The sequence below is a fragment of the Orycteropus afer genome, unplaced genomic scaffold (assembly GCF_000298275.1).
Source record: "Orycteropus afer afer isolate SDZICR_OR568_19922 unplaced genomic scaffold, OryAfe1.0 scaffold00273, whole genome shotgun sequence".
Lineage (NCBI taxonomy): Eukaryota > Metazoa > Chordata > Mammalia > Tubulidentata > Orycteropodidae > Orycteropus > Orycteropus afer.
Window position 1 is genome coordinate 2,791,263 of NW_006921860.1, and position 9,377 is coordinate 2,800,639.

Sequence of the window (9,377 nt, forward strand, 5' to 3'; positions counted from 1 at the left end):
TGCTGGTGATAGTCACACAGACACAGTGTTACCATGACCTTGTTGTATGTAGCAACATGTTGGCAGTGGTCACATGGTGCACCATGGTCACACAGTGCATAGAATCACCATGAACTGATAGATGTAGTGACATGCTGGTGAGGGGCTTCCAATGCAAAAGCAGCCAACTGCTCCTGTGAAGGGCCAAGCAGTCAGTACTTTAGGCTTGCAGGTCCCACGGTATCCATTGCAACTCCACTCCAGCATCATGGTTCACAAGAAGCCACAGAGAACACACATGTGAAGGGGCTCAGCTACGTTCCAATAAAACTTTATCTACAAAAGCAGGTGGCTGCCCATGGGCTGTAAGCTGTCTACACCCATTCTAGATAAATATCATTTTTAGTGATCAGCCTTTGGCTTCAAAATCCTGTTTATTCTCCAAATATACCCTCCCCAAAAAAAAAGCCTATGTTTTTGTAAAGCAGGTTGTTGTTATGTGCCATCGAGTTGGCCCCAACTCATAGCGACCCCTCCTTGGGTTTCCGAGGTGGTATCACTGCGGAAGTAGATTGCCCAACCTTCCTTCTGAGCAGTGGCTGGTGGGTTTGAACCACCAGCCTTCTGGTTAGCAGTCAAGTGCCTTAGCCACTATGCTACCAGAGCTGGTTAGTAAACTTAAATAAGTAGAAACAGAATATATCCCAAAAGCATCAGAGAGAAAAAAGACCCGGGGAAAAGACCATGACCTCAGTGACTGTGGGATCCTACCCAGCAGTGACATGGTTGTCCTCAGGGCTTGAACAGTTCATTCCAGTTCGACCCCCTGCTGAGGATTTTCATTTCCACTCGGATTGACTGAATTGGAATCCACATTTCAATAACCTCCTCATACATAAGAATCAAGAAATAGACCAAACATGCAATCAGGGTGGATTGAGTATTACTGGTCGTTGAAATGTGAAAGTTGGAAACAAAGAAGAAGCATCAGTAGTTGGGAAATATGTTCTTGGCAAAAGATGAGACCCTGGAGAGTACATGGTATTTTGCAACACCAGTAATTACTCATTGCAAACACTTTTTTTCAACAACATAAATGGTGACTATACATGTGGACCTTGCCAGACACAATGCACAGGAATCAGATCGACTACAGCTGTGGAAAGCGGTGATGGAGAAGCTCACTATCATCAGTCAAAACAAGGCCAGGAGCTGACAGTGGAAAAGACCATCAACTGCTCATATTAAAGTTCGAGTTGAAGCCAAAGAAAATTAAAACAAGCCCATGGGAGCCAAAATATGACCTTGATTATATCCCACCCAAATTTAGAGACCATCTGAAAATAGATTTGATGCACTGAACACCAGAGTTGACTGATGAAGACCAGAGAATTATGGGATGATATCAAAAACATCATCCATGAAGAAAACAAAAGGTCATTAAAAACACAGAGGAGGAAGTGAAGACCAAAATGTATGTCAGAACAGACTCTGAAACTTACTCTTGAACAGAGTATAGCTAAAATGAATGGAAGAAATGATTAAATAAAAAAACCTGAACAGAAGATTTCAAAGAGTGGCTTGAGAAGACAAAGTAAAGTATGGTAATGAAATGTGAAATGACCTGGAGTTAGCAAATCAAAAGGGAAGAACACACTCAGCATTTCTCAGGTTGAAAGAACTGAAGAAAAATTCAAGCCTTGAGTTGCAATATTGAAGGATTCTGTGGGCAATAAATTGAACGATGCAGAAAGCATCAAAAGAAGGTGGAAGGAATACACAGAGGGGTCGCTATGAGTTGGGTCCAACTTGACAACACATAACAACAATAACAATGTACCAGAAAGAATTGGTCCGTGTTCAACCACTGTAGGAAGTAGCATGATGGTATTGAAGTAAGAAGTCCAAGCTGCATTGAAGGAATTGGCAAAAAATAAGGCTCTAGGAATTGATAGAGTATTTACTCAGATGTTCCAACAAATGGATGCAGCGCTGGAGGCATTTGCTTGCTTATACTAAGAAATTTGAAAGACAGCTACCTGACCAATCAACTGGAAGAGATCCATACTTTTGTCCATTTCAAAAACAGGTGATCCAAAAGAATGTAGAAACGACTGAACAATGTCCTTAATATCACACACAAGTAAAATGTTGCTGAAGATAATTCAAAAATGATTGCAGCAGTATATTGACAAGGAACTTCTGGCAACGCAAGCTGGATTGAGATGAGGGCGTGGAACAAGGATATCACCGCTGATGTCAGATAGATCTTAGCTGAAAGCACAGAATACCAGAAAGATGTTTCCCTGTGTTATTGACAATGCAAAGGTATTTGATTCTGTGGATCATAACAAATTATGGGTAACATTGAGAAAAATGGGAATTCCAGAACACTCAATTGTACTCATGAGCAACCTGCACAGAGCCCAAGAGGCACTTGTTCAAACAGAGCAAGGAGATAATGCTTCATTTAAAATCAGGAAATGTGTGTTGAGGTAGTATCCTTCCACCAACTAGTTCAATCTGCATTCTCAGAAAACCGTCCGACAAGCTGGAATAAAAGAAGAACGTGGCGTCAGGATTGGAGGAAGACTCATTCACAGCCAGTGATATAAAGATAAAAACCTTGCTTTCTGAAAGTGAAGAGCCCTTAAGCCACTCACTGATGAAAATCAAAGATTACAGCCTTCAGTATTCATTGCACCTCAACATAAAGAAAACAAAAATCCTCACAATTGGACCAATAAGCAACATCATGATAAACGGAGAAAATATTGAAGTTGCCAAGGATTTCATTTTATTTGGATACACAACCAACACCCATGGGAGCAACAGTCAAGAAATCAGACAACTGATGACGTATTGTACTGGGCAAATGTGTGGCGAAAGACCTCCTTAGGGGGCTAAAGAGCAAAGATGTCACCTTGAAGGCTAAGGTGCACCTGATCCAAACCATGGTATTTCCGAAAGCCTCCTACACATATGGGAGCTGGACGACGAACAAGGAAGCCTGGAGAAGAACTGACGCGTGTGAATTGCGTTGCTGGCAGAGAATACCCCAAATACCTGTCTTGCAAGAAGTGCAGCCAGAATACTCCTTAGAAGTGAGAATGGCCAGACTTTGTCTCACATACTTTGGTCATATTGTCAGAAGGGACCAGTCTCTGGAGAGGGAAACCCTGTTTGCTAAAATAGAGGGTCAGTGAGAAATGGGAAGACCTCCTAAAAGACGGATTGATGCAGTGGCCGCAACAATGGGCTCAAGCATCAAGAATTGTGAGGAGGCCACAGGGCTGGACACGGGGCCTCTGCGAGTGGGAATTGACTCGGCACGTGACAGCAGCAGCCCATGAGAATCACCTGGTGATCTTGTCAAAATGTAGATTCCGATTCAGTACTGCTAGGGTGGAAGATGCAAATTCTTGGCAAGAGGTGGAACCAGAATTAACTGGTTCAAAACCCTGGTTATAACTGGAATCTCAGAGTGGAGGAAGGGAGAGAGAAGTATCTGAAAAAACAATCCAAAAAGGAAATTTAAAATTTTCTGGAAACTCTAAAAACAGATCCAAATGGAAATAGTGAAGGTCTTTGTGAAAAGAGGACGAAGAATGAGTGAAGAAAGTACAGACTCACTGTTCTTTGTCTGGTGGTGGCCACGGCTCCAGGAGACTCCCCTGTTCCAACCACCGTGTTCTCTGTTGTCCACAGCAACATGTGGATAATGCCTGGTGGTGCCCATGGCTCCAGGAGACTCCCCTGTTCCAACCACTATGTCCTCATGTGTAGATAATACCCAGTGGACCAGAAGGGCTTTCATATATTCTTAATACCAAGGTCAGAGCCACATTGATTCCACAACATACAAACACTCATCAAACATTGTCATTACTGGCATTTCTTTTATTTTGATATTGAGAAAAACAATGTTTTGGGTTATTCAAGAGGAGAAAGAGTTAAAAAATCAGGAATGCTGAAGGACCTTTAGACTGATCTGTCTTTGCTTATTCTCCTTGACAGCTTTTCCTTTTATTTATGGGAATCAGGGAATGGCGGCGTCCTTTCAGGTCACCTTTAAAACATCTGGCATTCATTTAGGGGAAAATGGTTCATTAAAAGAGCTATAATTTATTTGACTACTTTTGGGCAGGAAACACTTGCTTGTCAATATTCTCAGCAGGTTTGTGGGTGGATGATTCTTTGGGGGGGGGGTGTTATGGACTGAACTGAACAAAATGTGTGGCAACTTGGCTGGGCCGTGATTCTCAGTATTTTATGATTATCCTCCATTTTGTGACCTGATGTAGTTATTCATGTGTTGTAAATCCTCACTTCTTTGACGTTAATGAGGCAGGATTACAGGCAGTTATGCTAATAAGGCAGGATGCAATGTATCCTGAGCCAATCTCGTCTGAGATATAAAAAGGATTAAATAAGTGAACAAAGGTTACAAGGACCTACCACCACCAAGAAGGAAGGGGCAAAAGGAGAGCATGTCCTCTGGGCCTGGTGTCCCTGCCCTGAGAACCTCCATGACCCAGAGAAAATTGAGGCCAAGGACTTCCTCCCACAGCCAACAGAGAGAAAGCCTTCCCCTATCACTGTTGCTGTTGTTGTTATGTGCCGTCAAGTTGGACCCGACTCATAGCGACCCCTCCTTGGGTTTCTGAGGCAGTATCACTACAAAAGTAGATTGCCCCATCTTCCTTCCAAGGAGTGGCTGGTGGGTTTGAACCGTCAGCCTTCTGGTTAGCAGTCAAGTGCCTTAGACACTACGCTACCAGAGCTCCCTGAATTCAGGCTTCTAACCTCCTAAACTGTGAGAGAATAAATACCTTTGTTAAAGTCATCCACTTGTGGTACTTGTGTTATAGTAGCAGTAGAGAACTAAGCCAGAGGGTCAAAAACTTAAAAACTCAAAGAAGGGTCCATGGACTCAGAAAAGAAGCCACCGTCTTGGCCTCATCAAAGCTAATGGCCCAGGGTATATCTCTCTCCTCAGTGACCACAGAGCCAAATTCTGTAACAAGTGCAAATTTTTTGTTTACTGCGTTGTTACCTTTTTAGGAATCACTATATACCCACCAATGTTTCATGGACAATCTCTCTGTCAAAGGACAAAGCAACATCCAGAAAAGGCTCAGGACTCTGGAAGGCTGAAGTGGAGGCCAGGGGCCCTCACTGAAAACTGCGAACTTTACAGACTAGCAGACACGATTAAAGCAGACATTCATCATAGTGACTACCTTGCTATTTTTCTCTCCCTTTTGCTTTCTTTTAAGTAAATAGAATACCCAACCTCTCTACAGATGCTGACTTCTTTAGGTTTGCTATTTCCAACTACATATTCTTCCAAGCGTGACCATCTCCCACTGCTGGTTCCGGCTGAGAGCTGTAGCCTATGAAGAAAGACGACCCTGGGAAGGGGAGGGGAGACCCTGAGTCCCGAGTAACCGTGGAGGAGAGGAACAAAGACGTTCCTGGCAGTGCAAGGTTCTCCAACCCCCTTCCCGCCCTGCTGTCTAGTCGTGTTTAGGCCTTTGCACCAGGAGACAGACATGTCGGAGAAGTGGTTCTCGGTCTCCTTGCGTCTTGAACTCAGTGAACCTTCTGCTTTCCCACTTCAATCTGTTGTGAACATTGGCTCTTTGAGACAGGGGTAAGGACCTTGTTAGTCCCACCACAGAGCCCTGGAAGTGTGTCTGCCGTGACTAATTGAACTCTTTGATTTGTCGTTCTTAGAGATTTGTCAACTAGATAACAGAAATACCATCAGGAATTAACATTTCCACCATGCACAAGTGTCAATATGAAGAGACATGACTCACTAACAAAGAAAGGTTACAACAAAGGTGAATTTCCCATCACAATTCCTCACCCAGGAAAAACACATCTGATTTTGAATGGAGATTGAAAATCAGTGTCAATTTCACGCCAGGAAATGACAGAGAGTTGGACTTAGGTCACATAATAGAGCCAGCTTTGCTGATGTGATCAAGCGGGGTACAGGTCACAGGGTCCCAAGGTGATGTTGCCCCTACAAGCTTTTGATTGACTGGGGTTAGTGGATTCCCTCTTTGGTTTTTGATGATGAAGATAAAAATAAAACTTGGCTGATGTCTTTGATGATAGATTCCAGTAGGTTGGAAAACACCCCCTATAACTGTCATTGACACAGACCAGAATTTTGAACAGTGTAGCAAGGAGTTGAAAATCTCTTAGAAGTCAACTTTCTAGAACTGAAGGTAGTTTGGGAACAGAAAGTTTTCCACATCTAGGTTTCTAAGAACTAAGTTCTCTGAGAATTCTAGTTGAAGATGAGTACCCTCTCTCGCAAATAAGAACGAGACAGAGAAGGGACAGATAGAGTGGGAGACATGGAGAGAGACAGAGACACAGGGAGAGACTGAGAGGGAGAGACAGAGAGAGAAAAAACAGAGGGAGACACAGAGAGGGAAAAACAGAGGAGACAGAGAGAGAAACAGAGAGGGAGACACAGAGAGAGAGATAGAGAGGGAGACAGAGAGAAACAGAGAGGGAGACATAGAGAGAGAGATAGAGAGGGAGACAGAGAGACTGAGAGGGAGATAAAGAGGGAGACAGAGGCAAAGAGACAGAGAGGGAGGCACATAGAGAAAGGGAGAGGAAAAAAAAGAGAGGGAGAGAGATTCCTTATGAAGCATGGGGTCTTAGGTGAGGTGGTCCATACTGTTCAAACATCTTAGAGACTCAGTACAGCATGGGGAAAAGAGAGCGTGGTGTACGAAGGGGGCATAGTTAATATTTCTGTGGTGAAGTTTATTGCTTAAGACAGCATACTGAATAATTCATAAGGGAAAAAATGAGCGTGAATGTTAGAGTTATCTGATTCATCCTGACTACATTAATCAAATTAATCATCAATCAAAAAAGTGTTTCCTCCAGTGCAGCACTGAGATGGTCTGAGGAGATGGTCTAAGAAGATGGTCTGGGGAGAGGGTCTGAAAAGACAGTCTTAGGAAAGGGTTTGAGGAGGGTCTGAGGAGAGGGTCTGAGGGGGCTCTGAGGAGGGTCTAAGGAGATGGTCTGAGGAAATAGTCTGAGGAGACGGTCTCAATGACAGTATTCTGTGACACAGGGAGGACTAGTGAGAGCAGAAAGGATATGGGATACCAGAAGCTAAGTGCATTTGTAAGAGAATGGAAAGAGGTAATGTCCCATAGGAAGGGAGAAGGGAGGTGTGCTGTGAACGCCGTGAAGCTTGGTGGAGACAGAGAGAGTATGCAACAAACTCCCTATTTCAATGTTAAATGGTCCCCTATGACCTTACTATTCCGAGTGTGACCCAGACAGTATTAGGGTCACCTGGGAGCTTTTTTTTATCCATTCCTGGGTAGCAGAAAAGGAGCTGTGGTGGCATAGTGCCTCAGGCATTTGAGTGCTAGCAGAAGGTCGGTGGTCCAAACCCACCAGCCACTCCTCAAAAGGAAGATTGGACAATCTATTTCCGTAAAGATTTACCACCTTGGAAACCCAAAGGGGGTCACTGTGAGTAGGAATTGACTCAATGGCAGTGAGTTTTTGTTTTGTTTGGGTAGCACGAATGGTTGGCACTCGACTACTAACTGGAAGATTGGCGATTGAAACCCACCCAATGGCGGCACAGAAGAAAGGCCTGGCCATCTGCTTCGGTGAAGATGGCGGCCAGGAGCCCCATGCAGCAGCTCTGCTCTGTAACACCAGTCACCGTGAGTCAGAGCCCATTCAGTAACAAGGGCTTTGGGGACTTTGTAGAAACGTAGACTATCAGGCCCCACTACAGACCTACAGCGTTGGAACTGGCAATTCGTGTACCCATTAACACCTGGGACATGCTGCCCTTCACCATGGCTCCACACAGCCTTCAGAAGCTCCACTGTGCCCCACTGTACGGTCACTGGAAGGTTGAATCCTGTTGCCAGCAAGTTGTTTCCATGGCTGCTTCGGAGCCACTCCAAGCACGGGGTGGGGAGCTGCACCTCCCCTGAGGACAGGACACAGGGAAGACCCCCTTTGTTCTATCCCTGTCCTCACTCGTGCTTCATGAACTCATTCCAACATGACATTCTTAGAGCTTGAAAAGGAGAGTCACAATGGTTTTAGTTATGGTTAAGAGGGGTAATTGAGAATCCACAGAGAGGCATTCAGGGACAACTCAATGTGGCAGGTCAACTAAGAAAAGCATTGTAGGCCATTGTACCTGATAGTGTCCCCTCCCTCAAGAAGGGACTTCCCACAGTTTTAATGGAAATAGCAGCGTGATTGGAGGACAATGCCAGAATAACACGACCTCCAGCAGCCACCCTGGACAACAGGGGCCAGGCAGGCAGCATCCAGGGACAGACAGGCTTTGAAAGTGCATTGTGTAGACAAAACGCTGTGGAAAATAGTGGTGACTTTTGTTCCATAATGTTCTCTTACCCAGCTTCTGAAAAGAGCGCACGTAGAAGCGTTTCTACACCAGGAAGGTATGATTTGTCCTTACACATTTTGCAAGATAAACAAAGTTCCTTAGTGTCCAAACCCACAATTTCATAATTGTTTGATGACCTAAGATTTTTATGGGAAAAAAATTGGGAACATTGGCCAAAAAAAAAGAAAATGAGCCTATTTGCTTGCTTGTTTTGCAGATGAAAGGACAGACTGACAGTGTGTACTGCGTTAGAGCTGCAAGCCTAAAGCCCTTGGTTGGGGAAGCCTCTGGTCTACTGCATGTAGGAGTCCTGTGTCCATTCCAAGTCAGGGCCACTGAAGTTCTTTCCAATCACAAAACCAGCCATGTGGCCATGCCAGACAAGTCCAGGTCAAACCTAGGAGGGGCAGGTTGCCCCCAGGCAGAGTGCGGTTGACAGTAGTTCTAGTTCACATGAAGAACCAGGGAACTTTACTGGGTCTGTCCTGAGTGACTTACTGAGAATGGCCTCATGTTACCTGATTTGAGTTAAAGGTTGGAGACCTGGTATTGTCTAGCAGCCACCGTGTGAGTGTGATATACAGCTGCATGGTCAGGAACCTTACCCGGACCACCACATAGCCAGGTGGTCAAGCCCCAGAGCCAGTCCCGTAAGCTCTTTTAAATGTGCACATATCCCAATCTTAGTCCTTTTCCCAGTTCTCTAGTTCCACCCATGACAGTGCTGGATTGACCTGCCCCAGTACTGATTTCATGAGGATTCCTTTGTTTTCTGTCATATCTAAGCAGCCCCATGGCTGTGAGCCTGGACTCCATTCAGCCTCTGTACTGTGTAAATGCTGATGGTTTCCTTCGTCATGGATGAGTGTCTCTGTTTTGTCTTTGTCCTATTTGAGGCTTACTAAACAGGTCTCCGGGAGCTCTGGTAGCATAGTGGCTAAGACACTTGCCTGCTAACCAGACGGCTGGC